General features: G+C 40.7%; 1 long non-coding RNA gene across 1 annotated transcript; it reads left to right on the plus strand.

Annotated features, from left to right (window-relative positions):
- The first annotated feature begins 13147 nt into the window (after positions 1-13147).
- On the plus strand, positions 13148-19426 carry LOC122749898. Its single transcript, XR_006355719.1, has 3 exons — positions 13148-13448; positions 15980-16120; positions 18698-19426. It is a non-coding gene; the product is annotated as an uncharacterized LOC122749898 (long non-coding RNA).
- The last annotated feature ends 3707 nt before the right edge of the window (positions 19427-23133 follow it).

A 23133-nucleotide genomic window follows, 5' to 3' on the forward strand; every position in this document is an offset into this window, starting at 1 on the left:
GGTCAAAGGATATCAACAGGCAGTTTTCTGATGAAGAAACCAAAGCTATCTATTCCCATATGAAAAAATGCTCTAAATCTCCAATGATTAGAGAGATGCGAATTAAAACAACTCTGAGGTACCACCTGACACCTATCAGATTCGCTAAAATGACAAAAAAGGAAAATAATAAATGTTGGAGAAGCTGTGGAAAAATTGGAACACTAATGCATTGTTGGTAGAGCTGTGAACTGATCCAACCATTCTGGAGAACAACTTGGAATTCTGCCCAAAGGGCTATAAAGCTGTGTATACCCTTTGACCCAGCAATACCACTTTTGGGTCTTTTTCCCAAAGAGATCATAGAAGGGGGAAAAGGACCCACATGTACAAAAATATTTATAGCTGCTCTTTATGTGGTGGCAAAGGAATTGGAAGTTGAGGGGATGCCCATCAATTGGGGAATGGCTGGACAAGTTGTGGTATATGAATGTAATGGACTACTACTGTGCTGTAAAAAAACGATGAGCAGGAGGATTTCAGAGAAACCTGGAGAGTCTTGCGTGGGCTGATGATGAGTGAGATGAGCAGAACCAGAAGATCATTGTGCACAGTATCATCAACATTGTTGGACCAACTTTGATGGACTATATTCTTCTCACCAATGCAATGGTACAGAAGAGTTCCAGGGAACTCATAATGGAAGAGGATCTCCAAATCCAGGAAAAAAAGAACTGTGGAGTATAGATGCTGAATGAACCGTACTATTTCTTTTGTTTTTGGTGCTGCTGTTGTTGTTGTTTTTCTATTTTGAGGTTTCTCCTCATTGCTCTGATTTTCCTCTTATAACATGACTAATGCAGCAATATGTTTAATGTTATTATATCTATATCTATCTATATCCTATATCAGAATACCTGCTGTCTAGGCGAGGTGGGGGAGGGGAGGGAGGGAGAAAAATCTGAAATTGGAAAGCTTGTATGAACAAAAGTTGAGAACTATCTTTACATGTAACGGGAAAAAATAAATAAAATACTTTATTATTTAAAAAATGATTTATTTAGGTCTTTATCTAATGAACTCAACCAAAGTAGTTCATGTAAAGGGATACATTCAAGACTGTGCCTGCATAATACCAACATAATGAATTGAGAAGTGTGCTCTCCACTTGCACCATATAATGGAGTTAATGGATGTTCCCTCTACTAGTCTGACAACTTGTTTTCCGGACACATCGAATATAACCTTTGTTTTCTCTATTTGTTGAATTAGAACGTCAAAAGAAATGAATCCAATTCTTCAATGATACATCAAGGCTGAGGTAAAATTTTCATAGGTTTACCCAATGAAGTCAAGAATGGGAGATGGCTTAGATCAGGTCTGCAAAGAAGTAGAAAAATAATGGATATGCTCACATTGGGTCCAGAATCCTACCTTGGGAAGAAGCAGCCTTTTTTTCTGTGTAAGCATTCTACCAGGAACATGACAGTAGTCACCCACGATCCATTCCAACACTTTTCTGCCCTGCTTTCAGTATGGTGTCGTAGGCTAAACAAGTGAGTGTTATCAACTGTGAATTTTGATCATACATATGATGTGATTATAAGAAGAGTATCCATGTGTGGGAGACCTCAAGGAAAAAACAAGGAATGTTTGTACATTATGAAGTTGAATGGATTGTGATTGACATTTTGGGGTTTCTTGTTATATTCCTGAACTTTTTAAAGGGCATCACAGGAGTCCACTTGTACAGCTGTAAGTGAATATAAGATAAGGGAGCTAGAAGAGAGGCCACAGGTTAGCTGTAGGCTGAAACAACCCCACTTTCACCCTTTCAACCAGTTGTGAAGCTCTATTCTTCCAAAACATAGATTTTGAAACAAGGGCCCCCTCAAGTATAAAAAGACTTGGAGACTAAAGTGTTCCAGGTATTCCTCTGCCCAAAGATGCTTTGTATGTGGGTGGAGTTGTAGAGACCCTAGAGATATGCCCCCTGAGGCACTTGATTGAGCACTGATTGTCTCAACCCCAACAGCTGGCTGTATAAGACAAATCCTTGCAGGTATTACTGAATAAAAGTGAAACCAAGGACACATTGTATTTATGATGTTATTTCTGAGAAGAGAAAGAAAAATGTTTCATTTCAGTACAGAGCTCAGAAGTTGGAGGGTAGGATCACTTAGCCCATCTTGGGAAAAGCTAAGTCTAGTACTGTACTTTTTCTCACCACAACCAAAACCCTGTCAGGGTACCATAGTATCAGAGAGCTGGATATCACCTCAGTGGTCATCTAGTTCAGCTTTTCAGCCTGCCACCTTCCCCCAACCCTGAAGATGTCATCCAGTCACCATTTGAAGACCTCCAGTGATGGGGAACTCATGTCTCGAGGCAGCTTCTTCCCTTTTTGGATAATCTAAAATATCACTGTTCCCACTCCTCTGTGTTCTTGTTGGTTCATATTGATCTTGGAATCTGTTAAAACCTAGCTGTCTTTTTCATGTGGATTGGTGTTCATTTTTGGAAGCCAGACTTTTCATTTGTCCATGTTAAATTGCCCCTTATGTTTCTGGCATGGGGAGAACATAAGCTGAACTTTAGGAGAAAATGTGCAGGCAGAGGAAATGGAGTTCACCTGTCCTTTGTACATTCTAACATTCCCCCAGGGAAGAGGAATCAGAATAAGCTGGATCCACCAACCTAAAGGTCATTGAACAGAGGCTAGTGTAAACCCAGAGCAGGAAAGAACAGAGAGGCATGGTGAGAAATGCAGACATGGCCACATAACCCCCTCTGGGAGCATAGCAGAAAGGAACCTGCGGGCATGCATGCACCATTACTCATTAGGTCAACCAACTGCCCCCACTGCCCAACAACAGATTTCTAATGGGCGTTTATAATTTACTTCTTCAAGCTACAGCTGAGCGATTCTCTTCCAAGGTGGGGAAGACCTCAGTTTAAGCAAAGAATCTCATTTTGAAGGCAGCTGAAGGAAGAAATATGTAGGAAAACTTGACATTGTTGTAATCTCTCCAGGCTGGAGATGAGGTTCTGACAAAACAGGAAATGCTTACCCTGTTTGCAGGAGAACAAGTGGTCTTATGCCTATGGAGCGAAGATTGCAGTAAAATCTATTGTCCTAGACTAGGGGGAGGGTGCAGAGAGTGAAAATACAAGCCATACTACAGACAGATGATTCTGCTGATAAGGAGAAAGTAACCAAAAAACACTTAGGTTAGTAAAAAAAAACCCCACACATCTCATTCTCATTATCCATATTTATATGTATCTTAGTCCAAGCCCATACAATCATGAATAAATGGGTGGAAAAAGAAATAATCAACTCAAGAGATGGTGAGTCATCTTAATGGCCAAAGAAAACCTAACAATATATTTTTGTTTTGAGTTAAATTTGTTTGAATAATGTTTTCCCAACCTTTTGAAACAAGTCTATTTGAGACTATAGATACATTACATAGCTGGTCAATCCTTTGGACTGACCTAAGTCAATTAAGTCGCCCAATTACTAACCATATACTAACTAGTTAATAGTTAGTAGTTACCACATTCTCTGTCTATGTACCCAAAGTCAATTTTTCCTTGAAAAGGTATCTTCTCTTAGTTTGGTTTTTTCCAAGGGAATAAAGGACAGCATCATAAGGGACAAAGTATGTTTCTTTGTTTTTTGTTTGTTTTGTTTATTTTTTGTGAGGCAATTGGGGTTAAGTGACTTGCCCAGGGTCACACAGCTAGTACCTGTCAAGGGTCTGAGGTCGGATTTGAACTCAGGTCCTCCTGAATCCAGGGCTGGTGCTCTATCCACTGCGCCACCTAGCTGCCCCCAAAGGATGTTTCTTATGAGGGAAGAAGTCATCTTATAACCTTGCAGAGGAGCAGGATATAGGGTAGATGAGGTAAGTGTATCACCTTAGAATAAGAGAATAATTCTGAGGGGAAGCACCTAAGATACATTTAGGGTGAAAACTGAGGTCTAGAGAGGAAACTTGTCTGACTTTGAACTTCTAGTTAATAGCAGTGATTTGCATAGCATCAAGACATGAAATACAAGTCTTTGAAGCAATTAAAATTGGCATCACACAGTGGGAAACAGAGAAAGCCACTGTGGATGTGAACAGGTTGCAGCCTATAAGCAAAGAGGAACTCTGAAGAACAAATATCAAAGATGTCATCAAAGAATTGTATGATAGAAGAGAAGATGGGACAGTCACATGACAAGGATGAGAAATGCCCCAGTGGCATTCTCCTGATATCAGGAGAAAGTGAGGAAAACCCCTAGCATGTAGAGTTGAACACCTGTGGCAAACTTATTGGAAGACATAGAAAACAGTATACAGAATTGGCAGGAATTGGTTAGTTTTCATCTGTATCATTAAGGGGACATCTGAATTGATAAAATCACATAGCTAAGCCAGGATTAGAACCTAGGCTCCTGACACTATTCCCCACAACTGTACTCGGCTTAAGTTGTGTGACTTTGCCACAGAGGATCAGAGCTTCATTGACCTTGATTTAACCCAAATCTTATTTCTCTCTATACAACTGGTATAATGTAAGGCTGTATAAATGAGGGATCTGTTTGTAAGTAACCTTTATCATCAGGTGATGAATCAAATTGTAAACATTTCAAATGAGTAACAAAATTAATCTGAGAACTATGTGTTTATCTGAAAGACATTTTACAGGCTAACCGTGTAAGTACATTCTTTGGCTACAACCCATGACAGGGTCATTCTGAGGGAGAACTAATCAGTTCGTAAACAGAGAAAAGTGTGATGTGTATCCTTAATAAGCCATTACAGAGGGAAAAGCAAACTCCTACCTTCAAGTAATATTCTCTAGGAATAAATGGCTTAGATCCAAGCATTATTTAAATATATATGCACATATACATAAATACATATAGACATTATGTGAAGGTATGCATGTGTATATATGTATATACGTACATACATGTATGTGTATGTACTGCAGAATCTTTTGCTCTCAACTCTTTCACATAGAGGGGGCACAAAACAGAGGGGGTATATGTATTTATATTGCACTAGTGATATATTTTTTTTGGGAGGAAGGATGTTGAGACAAGAAGAACCATGAGCTATAAGGATTCTGATCTGTGATTCAGTCTTCTTTCTTATGTGCATTTTCATTGCCTTGCTGGACATTTCTACTGAGATAGAGTCAAACTCAATATGTCCAAAACTGAACTCATCACCTTCCCCTCCAAACTCTCCTTTCCTCCCAATTTCTCTATTGCCATTTTCTATAGTAGTATCGTCCTACCAGTCTTTGAGTCATATATTATTCTTCCCTCTCAAATCCCTAACTTATTATACCTTTTGCTTAGGCCCCTCCTTTACCCTTATCATAGTTTACCTGGTATCACAGTTATCTATGTGCACATCATATTCACCCAATTAGATCTGAAACTCCTTGAGCACAAAAACTATGGTATGTTCATCATTCTATCCTTCTATCTCTAAGTTAACACAATGTCTTGCTTATGGTAGGGATTTAATGAATATTGAATTGAGTGGAATTGAGTTGAAATAGAAACAAAAATTAAAGGAGAGGATCAACCTCCCACTCAGCTGATCTACTGGGTATCACATCCAATAATGTCCTTCCCAAAGAACTCTTCAATCCATTTCTCCCTGTCTCTACTTAGCCCTAAGGATTTGAACTACCAGAGGGCTTTAATGTTTTAGTGAGTGGCAAAGCTGGCCTTGTCATAAAAGGATGGTCACAGTCTCTGCCAAGACTGGTTGCTCTGGATTTTCTCATCTTGTCTTGGTTTCATGCCAATTTTTCTTTGAGATGAAAGGAACAGTGTGGTTCAGTGGGCTATGTAACAAACTCAGGACTAAAAATTTTAACCAGGGCTTTGATACCACTCTGGTATTGGTTCTGTGGAGTAGTTATTTGTAACTTTAAACCTTTTCTTAAAGCTTCTGTGCATCAGTACATTCCTCTAAAAAGTGGGAATAACAATACCAATTCATCTCACCAGGTAACAGCAAAGGATAGCTAGCAAAAATGACAATAAAGCACACTGACAACAGAGTTGCGAACTGCTCACTGAAGCTAGCATGAGTTTAACTCTCTGCTCCTCAGCAGGAAAGTTGGATTGTGGTAAACCAGTGGAGGAGCAGCATGGCCCTTAAACCACTTAAAATAGGGAGTGGTCTGGAGGCATTGCTGTAGCCTTCCCACCTGCATGCTCGTCACTGCTTACCCTTTAATCCCTAGGGAAGGGATTTTTTTTTACTCTAAACAGACCATAAAAAGCTCCTTTTCCAGCAACCAGCCTGACTACCCACATTTAGGGAGTTCCTCTCCCTTTCTGCCTAGCAGAAATTTGTATGGAGAGAATCCAAATGGAGAAAAATGTACAGTTTTCTCTCCTCTGTATTTAGGTGGGAATCTTATAGCTCTCAGGAGGACTAAAGAAATTTCTAGGTCCTGTTAGCAATGCAGGTTTGTTCTGATATTTGGTGGAACATGAAAGACAGGTATCCTGCCTCAATTGGGCAATAGTGCTCAACTGGTAGTCTTAGACTTTGATTTTAATCTGCATTCAACTGCTAAATAGCTACACTGACCTTGGTTATAGGATCAGAAATGGAGAACTAGGAAGGCCTAGTAAACTTCTGGTCCATGTCCCTCATTTTACAGAAGGGAAAGGGAAAGCCCAGAGAGGAATATCTCTGTAAAATGAGAAAGCTGCACCAGGTAATACCTAGGATTCCTCCTCCCAGTTCTAACATTGTAAAGTTCTATAATTCTAAGGGGTATCCATACTTGACAGCAGCCCTCTGCCTTTTGGACTAGTGACAGATTCTGGTTGGGGACTCTTGAGGGATTATATGAATCAATAATAAAACAAAATTGCATACAGTTTTTCCTGCCAATTTCTTTGTTTTAAATCCTGCCAGAAGTTTAACTCCTTACAATTTGTTAGGATAAAAGAAGCACCCTTCCCACAATGTCCTCCTTCCTCCCACCTCCACCAACAGGCAACAAACTCAGGGCATAGAAGTTTGGCTCCCAGAGTCATAAAAATGTGAAAGAATAGGGGGCAGCTAGGTGGCACAGTGGATAGAGCACCAGCCCTGGAGTCAGGAGTACCTGAGTTCAAATCCGGCCTCAGAAAGTTCACACTTATTAGCTGTGTGACCCTGGGCAAGTCACTTAACCCCAATTGTCTCACTAAAAAAAAATGTGAAAGAATCACAAAACCCTAAGGAAGGGAGAACTGAGTCAAGGAAATAGGAATTATTATTAATAATTACTAAGGAAAAACAGTCTTTCTACCCAGAGGGCAGGGGAGGAGGCAGGCAGATATTTGTCTTGGATGTTGGCAGCTAGTATCCCTAATATCCCCATCTTCTCCTTTGATCTCCTCCTGATGGGGATCCTGTTGAGCCTGACTTTAGCAGCTTCAGCTTACTTGACTTCAAGGATACCTAGAGGAGGGGACAGTTGTTCTTGATGCTGTTCATTTCCAGTCTGAAAAATATCCCTTCACCTTTATCATTGGCAGCCCTGCACACCGACTTGCCCCCACATCCCTTTTGAGGAGGGGGTAGTCCTTGGAGTTTTGAAGACAGGTACCACACATTTCTGTGGTAAAGGATGGTATTTATTTTCCCACTGATTTGAGAATAATGTATCCTTGTCTAGTCCATCACGCTCCATGTATAATGCAGTCTATCTCTAGGATGTCATAGACTGTTATGTCAAACCATGCAGCATCCGGCCCACAAGCAGAATAGATTCCTCTGGGACACACAGTTATACTCCAGCTACAAACATCCTCCCCTTTCATTTGCCCCCTCCTACCAGTAGGTACCCTTTCTGGACTCGAAAAGCAGGAGCTGGAGGCCCAATTAGGCAGAGTAGCCAGCAGTATATTGTGTATGTGTGGGTGTAGCTGGGGGAGGGAGGGGAAGTGGGGAAGACGGAGGGGAAGAGAGAAGTAGGGTGTGTGGAGGCTTGGGGAGATGGGCTGAAAACCAAACTGAGAGCAGGGTGAGGGTTAAACAAGATGAGGAGGAGAAGGAGAAGGAGGGGAGGAGGAGGAGGAGGAGGAGGAGGAGGAGGAGGAGGAGGAGGAGGAGGAGGAGGAGGAGGAGGAGGAGGAGATGTGGGAGAATGGGGACATTTTCATTTTAGAGGTTCAGCCTAAAGTTGCTGAAGAGCCCTATTTAGCAATACAGGGAGTTGGCGGAGGGCGGTAATGGAAGGATGGAGAAAGAAATGAATTGATAAAGACGCATCTGGTCCGCTCGCTGCGCTCTGCCAGCTTTCCCGCTCCTCAGCCTCTGCCCAGAGCACCAGGGCCACAGCAAAGTTGCTAATGTTTTAGGAAAAGAAAGTTCCCTGGCTTCCTACCTGCTTCCCACTCTCCGCCCGCATAGAAGGGCAGGCAAAACTAGCCAAGGCAGGGAGAGACTTGGTAACCTTCCCACATCTGCCCCCTTCCCCCCAAGTCTGGGAAATGTCAGAGGATTTCATGCCACAAGGGCTAAACGTATCTCACCTGCATGCATGTGAATCCCAACTACGCGTTTGACAAGGTGCCACTGTACACAGAAACTGATTTCAACAGAAGCACCGAAGTACTATGCCCACAAAAACGGGAAGAGACATTTACACTTCCCTCCCCTCTCCTTTCCTTCCCTCTCTTCTCTTCTCCCTAGTAAACCTACTCCTCTCACCCTCTTCTTCTTTCTACTCTCTCCTTTCCTTTCCTTGAAACAAGTAACGACCACTCGAAAAAGAAGGCACCTCGGCTAATTATCTGCTGTAAATTCTCGCTGAAGACCTGTTTTCCCTTCACCTCCTTGAGAGAGAAGCGATAAATTCCCTTTCACCTATTCCCGCTGAGGTCAATAAATATTGGGACACTCCACTCTTGATGGGTTTGTCCTGAGACTCTAATTAGACAGAATCTCATAGGATATTTGATTTCCTTATTTCTTTCTTTCAGATTTCCTCACCTTATAAAAACCTAGTATCTTTCTGGATAAATATTGGGGAGAGGGAGGATAATTCATACTCCTTTGACACAGAAGAAGAACTTTTATAAACAAGAGCCCCAAAGTAAAGTCAGAAAACCCTAAACCCTAATTTTATAATCGTCATCCTGAAGTTTTGCTGTAAAATCACATCTCATTCAAACTTTAAATGATTATCAAATTGTAGGGCTAGAACTACAAAGGCAGAGTAGAATGAAGAACTGAAATAATTACTGTATAAATTGAGAGGAAAGCCTTCATTCTTATTTAGAGCTGGGCGAAAAACATTTTAAGGCCTATGAATAATCCAGGTCATTCTTATTATTTCCATTATATTTCTATAAGTCCTCCACTAAAGTCCTACTCTGAAGCTTCTTGGCTATAAGAGGCAACTCTCAACACACACACACACACACACACGTGTGTGTGTGTGTGTGTGTGTGTGTGTGTACTTAATCACGCAAGCTCCTTGAGCTCAGGGACCATTTCTTATTTTGTCTTTTTGCCCACTCCCCTTCAAGAGTCTAGTGTGGTGCAAAAAGTGGATAAAAAGAGAAAAAAGGAAATGGTCCTTGACCTCAAGGAGCTTACATGAATGGCAGTGGGGTGGGAGGAGGTTTAAATTATATACATAAACAAGTAAATATAAGGAGAAATATGCAACAACTGGTGATATCAGGGAAAGATTTTCTTAGGCTATGAATTTGGATGAACCATTGACAAGTCTTATCATTATGAAAAGGTTTGGGATACTGGCCAGTTATGGACTATATTCCCATCGCCCAAGGAAGAAGAAATTTTTTGACCACATCAGCTTTTGAAGATTACCTCATTACAAAGCATCTGCCATAGGCATCAGTGGAGGAAATACCCATAACCAGGGTGCCACCTAGCAGAGTGCTTTGAAATTCCATATCTCTAACGTTCTCGAGGACTTTGTAGCAGTTTTATACCAATTATTTTGATATATTTATTAGTTCTACAGAACTTTGATATTTATCATTTCACCTGATCCTCAAAAAATCCCTGTGAAGTAGAGAGAATTAATGTTGCCATTCCCATTCTACAGATGAGGAAAGGGACGGCTCAGAGGTTACAAGATTTGCTGTCACCCAGAGGGTTGCCCAAAATTAGGTTGTCTGATTCTATCGTGTGCTCTTAGATATTCAGTAAAATTCACCAAGAATTTGGACTGGGACTCACCACTGTCGATGACAACTCAAACCCCTAGTTTCAAAGAATCTGTCTTTACCACCAATTTAACCAAACCAGGTAAAATTTCCACAATCAAGCCCAATGGACAGGATTCTTTCTTTTGATCTCTGTAATCCTCATTCTGGAAAACAAATTGCCCCATTTCATAGTTTGCTTAACTTCAATGCCCGCAAAGAAGAGTTGGTAAGGCTGCAGGTCAGGAGTCTAGGATTGAGATAGAATCTTTTTCTCTCCTTTTAGCATTTCACTCTTTTCTTAATGTATATGGGTCTTTTTTTCTAGACATCAAAAATGTGCCAGATCTGAATTGTCAAAGAATCTCCTAGATATCAATCATATTAAAACCAAAAGGATCCATAGACACATTGACCAGAAAGCCCTCAGGGAAAACCTCTTCTTCCCTTCTCTCTCCATATTCCTATGATTACCTGAGTTAAATAAATAGGTTAGAGAGAATGCTTGCTGTAAGAAGGGGGTTTCCCAAATACACACAACTGCCTTCCATCCCCATCCCAGTGCCACCTCACACAATTTCCAGATTTCATTCTTTTTCAAACAGTACGACCATGATCCAGTCTGATAAAAATTCAGAGCCCTGAGAATTTGGGAGGAGTGGTCAGAGTTGTGAAAAGAATCCTAGATTAGGCATAAGGAGACTTGGATTTGAGTTCTGATTCACATACTTCCTAGTTCTGTGAACTTGTACAAGTTACCTAACATTTCTGAATTTCAGGTGCCTTACCTGTAAAATGAAGTAGTGACAATAATATTTACAATACCTATTTTTTCAGGGGGATTTTGAGGAAACTACTTTGTAAACCTCAAGTGTGTTATATATAAATGAGTTATATTTTCTTTCCCTGAGGCTAAGACATCTTTCAATCTCATTAAATTATGAAATTCTCTCTCTCTCTCTCTCTCTCTCTCTCTCTCTCTCTTTCTCTCTCCTCTTTCCCACTATTTTTATGTGATAGAATGGGGGCAACTAATTAGACCTTCTGTATGTGGGGAAACAGGTGCACCCAGAAAGTTAAGAGTTTACTTTTCATCCCAACCCAGCAAACCAAGTTAACAACATCAGGATCCTATTAAGACTTAATCCCATTTTCCTCTAAAAGGTGCAAGATTATTGTTAATCTTCTGCTTTCAGATGGCTCTGAAAATAGAAGCAGGTATCTTTTAGGGGAAAAGAGAAGAGTAACAACTGAGAAAGCCCCAGAGTACATCTGAGATAGTTTTCGAAAGGATTTCACCAGCACATATTAATGTTGCATAGATATCTCCACTTCGGTGACTTCAGAGCTCCAGAGGGTGATTTAGAAAGAGCCAGTATAAATAGGAAGGGGTGAAGGGGGGAAACACAAGGGGAGATAACCCTTCTATTAATTAGTCATATCCTCTATGGAGCACAAGGACTTTTTGCTGCTTCCGTTAGATGGCGCTGAAGACTTTGCAACCACTTGTAAAATGTGTTATTGTCCGAAACAAAAAGAAGTGACAAAGGGAGAAGAGGGGAACTGAGGGGAGGAAGGGGAGGGAAGAAGGGGAGGAGAAGATGAATACTACATACGTGTATGATTGATAGCATTAATATGTAAAGCAAAACATTGTATGTGAAAAGTATGATTAAAGTGGTCAAGGGAGCACAGAAACCCTCAAACAAGAAGGCCCACTTTCAGTTTTAAGTTATATAGTGCTAACTTTTTTCCCCTTCCTGCTCTCTTCTTTCTTCTCCTTTCCCTTTTCTCTGTATTTCTCCTTCTCCTCTTCCTTCTCTTCTTCCCCCTCCTTCCTTTCTTCCTTCCTCCTTCCCTTCCTCCCTCCCTCTCCCTCCTTCCCTCTCTTTCTCCCTTCCTCCCTCCCCATCTTCTTCAACTGATGCTGGATTGGTTCCTCTTCTCTGCCTAGAAGAGAGCACCGAGACCCTATGTACATCGCTGGAGCAACAAAGACCCAGGATCATCAGGCCTAAAAAAGAGTAACTTCCCTACTGTAAAATGTTATTCTTTGAAACAAAAATAAATGACATACAAAAGGACATCTCTAGAGACATCAGCCATATCAGAGCAGCAGGTTTCAGAAAGTCTGTATTCATCTAACCCTTAAAATATTAAGGGGAGAAACTCTGGAGGGAAGAGAAGAGAGGTTAATGTTATGAAAAGATGTGAAAATTCAGTTTAGATTCACACCTCTATAACAGGATATATTATAAAACCCTCTCCAGTCCTGACTTCCCTTCGAAGAAGATCTTTTTAAAGGGGGCAGATAACATATGCTGAGGTGCTTTCTTTGTGTCTTCGAAACGTTGATTTTTGTTAGTATTCTTTATTTTAAGTCTGCTCTATACTTTGGGCGTGTTTTCAAGTTATACAGGACTGTACAACGTTAGAAACAAAAGTAATGACACCTACATGAATTAAAATCGCTTTTCAGGTTTTCCTCCTAGTTCTGTGGGGTACGTGGGGAAATAGTTGCAAAATAACTATTTAACTAGCAATCTCCTAAGAAGCGTCCCCAGCACCTCCACCGATTAAACTACTTCAACAACCGGAGTCCATCTCTAAAGTTCTATTGCTGGCGAATTGGGTGTATGGGATCAGACCTAGGAAAATGGGCCCCAAACACCAGGAGGAAGAAAAAAAATGTCCTTTCCCTTTTGGCTGTGAACTTTCCCTTCTGGTAAGTTCTCCTTTAAGAAATGAACTGTTCCCTATGAATATTTAATGCTGTTTGTCTGAAGTATCCAGATGACGCGGACTGGAGCCTGCCTCACATACAGGTCCTGAATTATGGTGGAGTAAATCAGCACCCTCTAAACGCACCCACCGCAATGAGTTCTGGTGGCATGCAGTTGCTAATGCTATTAAACATACGTATTCCAAACGAGAGAAAAGAAAAGGTTGGGAGAGGAAGAAAGAGGAGGGGGAAGGGGGATTAAAAAGAGGAAGAGGTTGAAGGAAAAGGGGCTGGGGCAGGGGAACCCAGGCTTAGGGGTGAGTAAGATATTTTGTTCATTTCCATAAGAAAGCTGAAATCACAGTTGGAAGCAGGATTTCTTGCCCCAACAGCCCCCTTTTCTGCAAGAAGCAGGCTCGCGAGCTCAGAGCCCTAAGTGTGTACTCTTGTCCTTTTGATTGTGTAGATAAAATGTGGTTTCATATTTTGCTCAAAATGAGACCGGTTTCCTGTCTGTGTATCGAGTGGAAGAACACCGCAAGGGTAAGTCCAAAGCTTGGGTTAGCCGGCGAAGGAAGGGGGTGGAGGTTTGGGGGCTGGGGGTTGGGGAGAGAGAAGGGAGCAGACGAAGCAGAAGGATATTAAACTTCTAGATCACTCCTATACAGAGAGGACACAAATGAATATGAAATAAACCGAATTTAATAAATAAATGGGGGTGAGTCTTCACGACTGTTGAGAAGGTTGATCTAGTGACCCTTCCCAGAAGAGAAAAGGGAAAACGAGAGTGTCAGAAGACTCCTCACCCAGTTGATCTTCAAATGGGTGGGAGGGAGATACTTTCGCTGCTCCTTAACCAACCCCCTTCCTGCGAATGAATAAAGTTAACTTTCTCTGTTGCTTGATTCCAAATGCGACTTGGAACTTCTACTTTCGCATTAAGTTACTTTTCAGCGTTAACAGCAGACATGTGTCCTCAATTCTATAGTATATAAAAAAAAATCTACTAGGTGCTTTATGATTCCATCTGGAGAAATTAAAACCCAGATCTGTAATGTTTATTCTTAGATAGTTTACAAAAAGCGAAAAATGTGTGAGACACATGTCTGCAAATATAACAAAAGTACTTTCCCTTATGCTTAAAAAAAAGTTGTATGCAAATGGCATCATTTTACCAACTCTACACCACCTGTACTTTGCAGTGAAACTAAATCGGGTCACGCAAAAAAGCACCAATCAGATCTAGCAATTAAATGCCAATTATGACTATTAATGAGTTTATTACTAATGATAACAGTTAAGGAATCTAAACTTGCCAACAGTAATCAAGTACTTTTTTTAGCTCGTTTTAAAAACACTACTACTAGAATTTAAACAACAGCAACAACAACAACAAAAAACTACCTCCTAGATCCCCTCCCAAAAAGAAAGAAATGATGGGGAATATGTTTTTACATTTCTTCCCAGTAAGCAGCCATGGTCAGTGCTGGAGTCATTACTTTCTGTAAAGTTTATTGCTACTTCGTGTAAATAATGGAAACTTAGTTCCTTGGAGTGTCCAGTTACAAAAACGTGTAATTGACGATGTAAGTTACAAAATCCCTTCCTTGGATTGTAAAACAAGGGGAATCTTTCTCATTCCTTTGGTAACATCGGAAACTAGGAAGATTTGAATGAAGGAGCTTTTAAAACTTCAAAAGTAGCAATTAATCCAGGGGAGATTGGGAGGTGGAGAAGAGGAGGGAAAGGGTCGGAAAGTAGAAAAAAGTGCTTGCTTCCCCTTACTTCCCCCCCAACCCCCCTCCCCCATCCTTAAAATGGATTTGGCCTGTCACAAACCCAGCAGCTGTTTGAAAGACAAATATCACAAAACAAAACAAAACAAAACAACAACAACAACAACAAAAAAGTGCAGGGTGTGGGGAGGCCGAAATTGTAGTCTTGTGTGGTTGTCACCATTCTTTTTATTACATCGTTCTAGGCTTGCTGTGGGTCTCCCTCCCTTATTCTCGCCTCTTTCTGTATCATTGGTTCTTAGTGACAAACATAACGATTTTTACCCCAAATCCAAGTCAATACGGAGAAATGAGATAGGGGAAAAGAAAAGAGGGAAAGGGGAGTGAGAGAGAGACGGGGTAAGAGGAAAGAGGAGAGAGAGGGAGGGAGGGAGCGAGGGAGGGAGGAAGGGAGAGAGAAAGGGGAGGGGGAGAGAGAGAGAGAGAGAGAGAGAGAGAGAGAGAGAGAGAGAGAGAGAGAGAGAGAGAGAGAGAGAGAGAGAGAGAGAGAGAGAGAGAGACTTGAGAATAGATTGACGCTGGAATTCAGAGCCAGAAAGGAGGGGGTAGTTCTTTCCGTGGCTTGTATCCAGTCACCGTGAAGCAGGCGGTGGGCAATTGGGCGTTCAGAGAAAGAGCCCGCGGGTCAATAGGGTGGAGGTCACCTCTGCTCTTTACTTCATATCTCAGCCCATTTTTGGTGGCCTTTTAGGCCACTGGGTGCATTAAAGCGATGAACCTACATTCTATCTTATTTTAGACAACTCCCCCTGCATATCAGCTTGCCTGATGCAGCCAGCTAAGGCAGCAGACATCTGGTTCTGATGTATTTCTCATGCTGGTATGGAAGTACCTAGGCGAGATGGCAGAAACACGAGCTGCTTGCAAGAAGTGCAGTCTTTTTCCAGGCAGTGTAAAAGTTTTGATAATTTCGGGGCACTGAGTAGTAACCCCATTTCCAAGGCAAAAGGGTACAACTTCATTTACCTGCTCTTTGGGGCTGCTGAGTGTAGACTAGAAATTGTGAGGGAACAACAAGGAAAGGAGTTCCAGCCTTAGACAAGCTAAGAATTATGACCATGAAAAGACCCTCTTTTGAAAATGGGGTTAGATATTGATATTGATCAAGAAATTGGGTGGTTAGGAAAAAGAAAAAAAACTTTCTTGAAAGAAGGAAGAACATTTGCGTTCAGGAACAACCACAGGTCAGGCACCTACCTATTGCTTATGATTCACAAAACTGTACCTTGTAAGTTAGGCATCCGATCAGAAAATTAAACCTATTGTATCTTTCAACAGACTAGCTGCCCCATCCTCAGAATGTAAGCCCAACAAGATAGCTTCATTCTGTTAAAACAAAAACAAAAACAGGACCAAAGACAACTACAAAAAACCTGGTGACCTGCTGCAAATGCACAAGATCAGCACAAGCATGCTTGGGTAAGATCAGAGCTAGCACCCCTATAATGCCATCCAGCTCAGGGTACTCCTGGCTACAGAATTGGGGGGGGTTGACCCTGGTAAAATGAGGCTAGGGGAATTTGAATCAACAATTTTTATGTATGTTCTTTTTCTCTTTCGATGAATCTCAGGCTGACTAAAAGGGAAGAGCATTCCTTTGGTCTGTTTTTTTTTTCTTGTTCTTCCACCTGGATGACCTCTTCTAAATTATGTAGGGATTGGAAATTGAAGAAGATAAATTGATTTAATTCATGATATACCACAACCCCCCACATAGGCATTAGTGAGTAATTTTTACAAAGCTACTCTTGTGCCAGGATTTTCCTCAGGAACCTTCAGAAAGAGTCAAGGTCAGTGACTGGGGAGTTTTCAACAGGCCTGTTTGCTGAGAAATTGAGTGCTGACATTTTCTAAGAGTTGAAGATGTCTTTTTCTTGTCTTACAACTTATTTTTTTAGTTTGCATCTGAACAGTAAACAAAGCTTTCCGTCATACATTTGAGAGCTAATAGCTAATATCCTCCATAGAACTATAGACTTCGTTATAAGAACACCTCTAGCTCTAACACCCTCCTCCCACCTCAACCTTCCAAGACAGAGTCCATACATGTGCTTAAGGTTTTTTGGGGGGTGGGTCATAAAAAAGAATGATAGTTCAAATATTATTATAGACATCTTTGGATTGAATGTCACACACATATACATACATACATACACATACATATGTATATATCTTCCTGTCTAAGACTCACACACATTTCTAGACAGGAAGAGATTTATTCATTAAAAATATATTCATATATAACAAACATGGGTATGTGTTTTGATCTTAGATGGGAAGAGTTTAGGTTATTCGAACTTAAAATTTTTTTATGCCAGAATTAGACTTCTAATTTTATGAAGCTTCATAACAACACTAGCATTTATATGGTGATTTAAGTTCTTCCATGTACTTTACATGTGTTATCTCATTTGATCCTTACAACAACCCTGTAAGGTAGATGCCATTATCATCCTATTCTACAGATGAGCAAACTGAAACTTATATGTAAGGTTAAGTGACTTTCCTTGGGTCACACAGCTAGTAAGTATCCAGGGAAGGAATGGAACCTTACTCCAAGGTGATTCCGAGTCACCTAGCTGGTAGGATTTTAAAGGGTACTCTGTGAAGCAGTTTATATTAACAAGTCTTCCTACCATTCCCCTCACTCTGCTATTTTATTTGGAGACCATGGGGAGAAATTCCTCCCCTTCTTTGGGCCAGGATACTTGACAAAGCAGAGATACACCATTATGCTGCAGAAAATGCAATGAATGGAGAAGCCAAAAATCCTTCTTATTTACAATTGTATTTAGCTGGTATCACTCAGAAGCTTACTGCTCCCTTCCAGTAGTAGTGTAGAGATAGGTTGACTCACTTCAAAGCTTTCTTAGATTTCAGAAAGGGGGGTATAATTTAAGTCTAAGCAGATGCCCCTGACCAGACAGATTTCTAGGTTAGGGCTTCATTCCAGACTTGCTCCCCCAAAACTTTTCCTGGGAAATTTGGGGGTGATAGACAAGGGTAATGCAAAGTAATTCAGCCATATATCTCTAGAAAATAGGAAATCTTTTTTTTTGTTAGCTTAAGTTAAAAAAAAAAAAGGTTTGAATAGCTTTAAGGGTGAGTATTTAATAGCAATGGGTTTTTGTTATTGACCACATCTTGATATAACCACCTTCCCCCATGTCCTTCAGAGGTCTTGGCCTGTCCCACCTTGCCCTAGAATACTTAAAAATGACCTTGGGATCCGACAAGGTTAATCCTACAATACTGTTTGGGACTTCAGTTCTACTCCTGAAATCTATCCCTAATCTATCTCTTCTCTCTATCACAAGTTTATTACCTGAGACCTTATTCTCACTTTTCTTGCTTTCTCAGAGAAAGAGAGGGAGGAAGTAGGAAACCCTGAAAGTAAGGATTTGAGATTTCTTAAAGCAAGAGGTAGTTAGGAAATTGTACATCTTGAAGGCACTGAAATCAGAGGGACATATCCAGTTAGGAGATGACATACTTTTTTTTCTTCTTCTTCTTATAAAACAAACCCCCCCAAACATCTTTGAGGTTAGAGCCAAGCATTTCTTTTGACACAAGATTTCAGTGCTGTACTTACCAGCCTAGACATAGGGTTAGGGCTGAAAGGAGCTTAAATACCCCTGTGTCCTCATTTCCCAAATCTGTCTTTTCTTCTAGAGTGGCAAAAATGGGTTGGATTGTGGGTGAGAAATATAATGGACCTTAGGAGTTGCAAAGAGAACTTAGGTTACTCAGGATGTTAGGAAAGAGGGGAAAAGTAGATGGTTCTCTATTGAATCTGCTTCAGATATTTGAGGGCTTGTGGGCGTATAGTGAAGAAAGCTAGGGCCACATTTCTTATTTAAAGCATCCTGCCTATTTAATTTGTAAAGACCACTGTAAATTAAACATCCCCACCCCTCTCCCCCTTCTCATGGCTTGATTATTAACATATCCATCTTTCTCTTTCTTGTTCTCTCTCTCTCTAACCACTGTCATTAGGAGAAGTAGCCACACAGGACGCGAAAGAGTCTCAGCAGGGCAAGAAAGTACCAGGGCTGGTTAGGACAGAGCCAGGGATCCCTGGAGCATGCAGTCTTTGGCATCACTGCCCCCGAAGGCATATTCCTGCCTGTGACCCAAAACAAGCCCAAAACAGCTACCTAACTGAAGTCAACTCCAGTCGCTTCTCTCAGTACTACCACTACCCCCAGCCCGCCTGACAACAAAAAACCCAACAAGCCTCTGCTTGAACTAGCTTGGAAGCCAAGCCAATCGAACACCAGAGTCACCAACCCACATCATGAGGTCAGTTTGGAAACAGCAGGGACCAGACCCTCTCCCAACTCAGTCTCACCAAAATGGATAGATTCTTAAAAGCCCAACAGACTCCAGAGTGCCATTTAAAACCTAGGCACGTTTTCGGAGCCCAAGGGAACAATTGACTGGATTCAGTGTCTCAGGAATTGGGTACACGCCTGTAAGGTGTGTGATCCTTTAAAGATCCATGTTAGTAGTTTTGCATGAAGGCTTTGTTACAGCTTTGTCAGCTTGCTGGCATTCAGCAACCTTACTCCCACCCCCACCCCCACCCACCTTTTTCCTCTTCTCCCCTCAAATGCCTATTCTAGTCTTGGCTGAGTCGTTTTGAATCTCCTCCTGAAATACATTGCATAGGAAAGTTGTACACTGACTATGCCCCGTGGTCTCTCTTTGCTTGTTGCAAATAAACTGGATTTTACTATTATCTGTGAATAGTTGTTGGCTTTTCCTTGACATATATGGTTTATGAATTCAACCTCCAGCACATTCACTGCTGCTACTGATTACTTCTTCTCTCCTTCCCCTTCCATCCCTTTTTAAATAGTAGTGGTGTCGAAATGACTTAATGTAGAGAGACATGCTAACTTAGCTTGACTTTTAGGAGTTTAGCCTGTAATAACCACTGACCAACCAACTCCATGTCCTTCACCCAAGCTTATTGTTCCAGAAGTTTAAATATGGATTATAAGAGGATTCATCTTTTGGGGGGAACAGAGGTGGGTAGGATAGTTATAAACTAAGCTTTGGGACTTGGAAAATGGGTGCCTGAATTAAGAAGGGAACATATACTTATGTTGACTAAGTATTATATACACATTTTCCCACAACCTGTAAGATAACTTCAGGCTATTTCACTTTTAAAATTCATTTCCTAGGCCTTTCCTTGCCATTGATATATGGAAGACATATGCTATATCCTTTATTCATCTTTTTCTCAGCCCTTCTCTCTCTCATATACATTCTATTATATTTATCACATATGTGACACACTTATCTTTCCCTTAATTGTCTTTGCTCAGTTGCCCCAAATTATTGTAAAACAGGTTTAGAGTAAAGATGGGGGTACCTCCCATCCTGGGCCTTTTCCTCCCCTTGAAGCTCCAGTTCAAGGCTGAGAGACAAAAGAGAAATGTAATTGATATCCTTCTTTGTTCCCCCACCCCCTTAGTTTAATAAAGGGAATCTGCCAAAGGATAGCTAGCAGAAACATCTGCATATGTAAGTAATACTGACCTCACACCCACCTAACTTCTGCAATGAAAACAACTACCTCCATTCCCTGCCAAAACCCAACAACAACAACAAAACAAAAACCAAAGCTGTCTCCAGGTAGATTTGTGCAACGAGCTATGCTTAAGACTATCACCCTCCAGTTCTTGAGCTATGTATGAGAATCTAAATAAATCCATTCTTCCTCCTTTTCAAAAGCACCTTCAGGGACATTCTAGTACCTGTTACAACTTTTCTTTCAGGATGATTTAAAAAATTCTTGGTATGGAAGAAATCATAAAGTGGTAAAGCAAAGTGATTGTGTTTAACCAGCTAGCTTTGAGAAGTTGTTTTGAAGTTGGAAAAAAAAAAGCTTCTTTAGCCCTGTACTCTGAAAACTTGAATAAACGGAGAACTAAATATTCATAAATTTATTTTGACTTTGTTAGAATTCTAGTGGTATTTCCTGAAGATTCCTGATTAGAGTCCATTTTATTTCATTTCTCTCCCTACCCTTTCACTCCTTCCCCCTGTTCCCCAGACAACCAGGCAAATGGGTTCAACATGGGGACCTGGAGAAAAAAAAGACATAGAGACATGCTATAGATATGGAGGTCTACAGGTTATATTAGACCACTTATAGACTACAAGAGCATAAATGAACCCTCTCTCCAACACCCAGGCTGTCCTATACCAACCTGAGTTGAATGAGGATGACAGAGAATAGGTTTGGCACCTCCCATTCGAACTCTGGCTTACTGAGAATTCTTTGGAAAGAATATCTATTCGATGGGATTGCTGTGAGTCAGGTGCCAGGTGACTAAATGGGCTAGCCTTTTCCTGAAAGTCCTAGACAACAAAAGAGACCTGAGGCCTCCCAGCATGGTTTTTCATCTGCCTCACCCCTTTAAAAATTATTCTTAAAAATGATGTACCTGTTCAATTTCCCCCTGTGTAATCTTATGCATTCTGACTTAGCAAGATTGGCAGCAATTAATCTTTGTGTTTTTTTGTAAACATGATAATTCGTAGAGCTTCACAGGCAACCAAATTCACCTTAAGGAGTTCCCATACCCTTGATACTGACTTTTAGGACTAAAATTCATAGAAATGTATTCAAGACTCAATTTCTCCTATATCTTGTAGGGCTCATTCCTTAGACCACTCTTCTCCTGTCCAGAAAATGCCAGGCTAAAGAAAACTCCCTGAATAATGGTGACCCAGTTCAGAGTTAGGGGCAAAGAAAGCTCTAATAGTTTAACTTCAAATGAAGCCATAGATCATGGAGCAAAAACTTCATTCTAGTGTTTTCTGTTAAACTTTTTATGCTGAAGGAACTGAAAAAGTTTGGTAGGCAACTTTTATGAGACATATAGCATCTTTTTGAAAGTGTGTGTGTTCGTGCAAGTGCATGTGCAAATCTTACATCCCTAATTACAGCAAATTGTTTACATTTCATCTTCATGGATCTATACATATAGACACTAATATCAATTACCATTAACAATGTTTTACCTTGAGCATAGTGAATCTTATAAGTTGTCTCCCCAAAGAGCATTACTATATATTTTCTTTAAAAACACACAACAAAAACCAAACCAAAACAAAAAGAACTCATTGGCTGGAAATAGTATATATGTCCATCCTCACCTCTCTCTCTCTCTCTCTTTTAAAAAAGTATGCTCAAATATAGCCAATGTCCTCCATACCTATGACCTCTCTCCTCTTCACTCGGCAATAAAGCTATTTTGTAAGGCCAACATTTCTGTTTCCAAAGAGCGAGGAGAAAGAATGAATTCTATTAATGAATTACATACATGGAATGTTGGCTTGGTCCAGGATAATTTTATTTGTAAATAAGTGGTTTCCTGCTTATTATTCACTTTACACTGAAAAACTATGAAGCCTAGAAACATTATAACACAGAAAAGCTTCCATCTCAGACCTGATCTCTTTAATACTCTTTACACCCTCTTCTCTCCACCCAATAAAAATAGGTAACATTACAACATCTATTGTAAAAGTTGGTCTCTATAACCACCCAGTTTAACCAGTAGACATGTTCATTCTATTTTACGCTTTTGCTCAAGTTAGGAGAAATTTTCAGCTGCCGCTGAGGTATCAGGATCTCTGTACATTTCAACTTAAAAGTTTTTATTAAAAAAAGATGAAAACAGCTTGAGGTTGGAAACTTTTAAACATGCAGGAAAAGTGACTGGTGTGTGAATGCAGCAGAGCCATCTATATCTCTTCCTAGCTTTTGCTTATTTGCCACTGCTCAGCTATGCTCTGATTGCCATCTCATTATCACTGCAGAAAGCAGGGGGCTAAGATCTTGGGTGGTGTTGGACTTTATCCGTTCTAGTCCTCATGTAGTGGCAACTACTCCCTCTTCTGCCTTTCTTATTTAAATGTTTGCTTCATGCTTTGATTTTAAACCCAGTAGAAATCGAGTCTGAGGGAGAAAAACTCTTCCCTTCTGCGCGCGCACACGCGCACACATAAAGTGACTCGCGCGCACAAGCACAGTTGAGAAAGTGCCTTGCACTCAGTTAAAAATTGCTAAACCTTGAATTCTACAACAGGTTATTTCCCAGAATTTCATTGGAACTTTCCTTCACTCCAAATCCCCCAAATAGTACCACCTTTCTAAAAAAACCTTCACTTGTTTCTTCACTGTCTTCCTTTCTCTATACTTGTCAACTTGAACTCATATTGTTGCCTTTACAATCTTTAAACCTTAACCACTCCCAACATTTTACTCCTGAATAACTGCTGAAGAACGAGTTATTATTATTATTTTAAGTATTTGTTTCTATTCCCCAGAGCATCCTGTTTGGTCTCGATTTTGCATCAGGCTTTCGGGGAAGGAGGCCACTGAGGCAGTGGCCACGGCAATCCTTTCG

Source organism: Dromiciops gliroides, chromosome 3 (genome assembly GCF_019393635.1).
Source record: "Dromiciops gliroides isolate mDroGli1 chromosome 3, mDroGli1.pri, whole genome shotgun sequence".
In the NCBI taxonomy this organism is placed as follows: domain Eukaryota; kingdom Metazoa; phylum Chordata; class Mammalia; order Microbiotheria; family Microbiotheriidae; genus Dromiciops; species Dromiciops gliroides.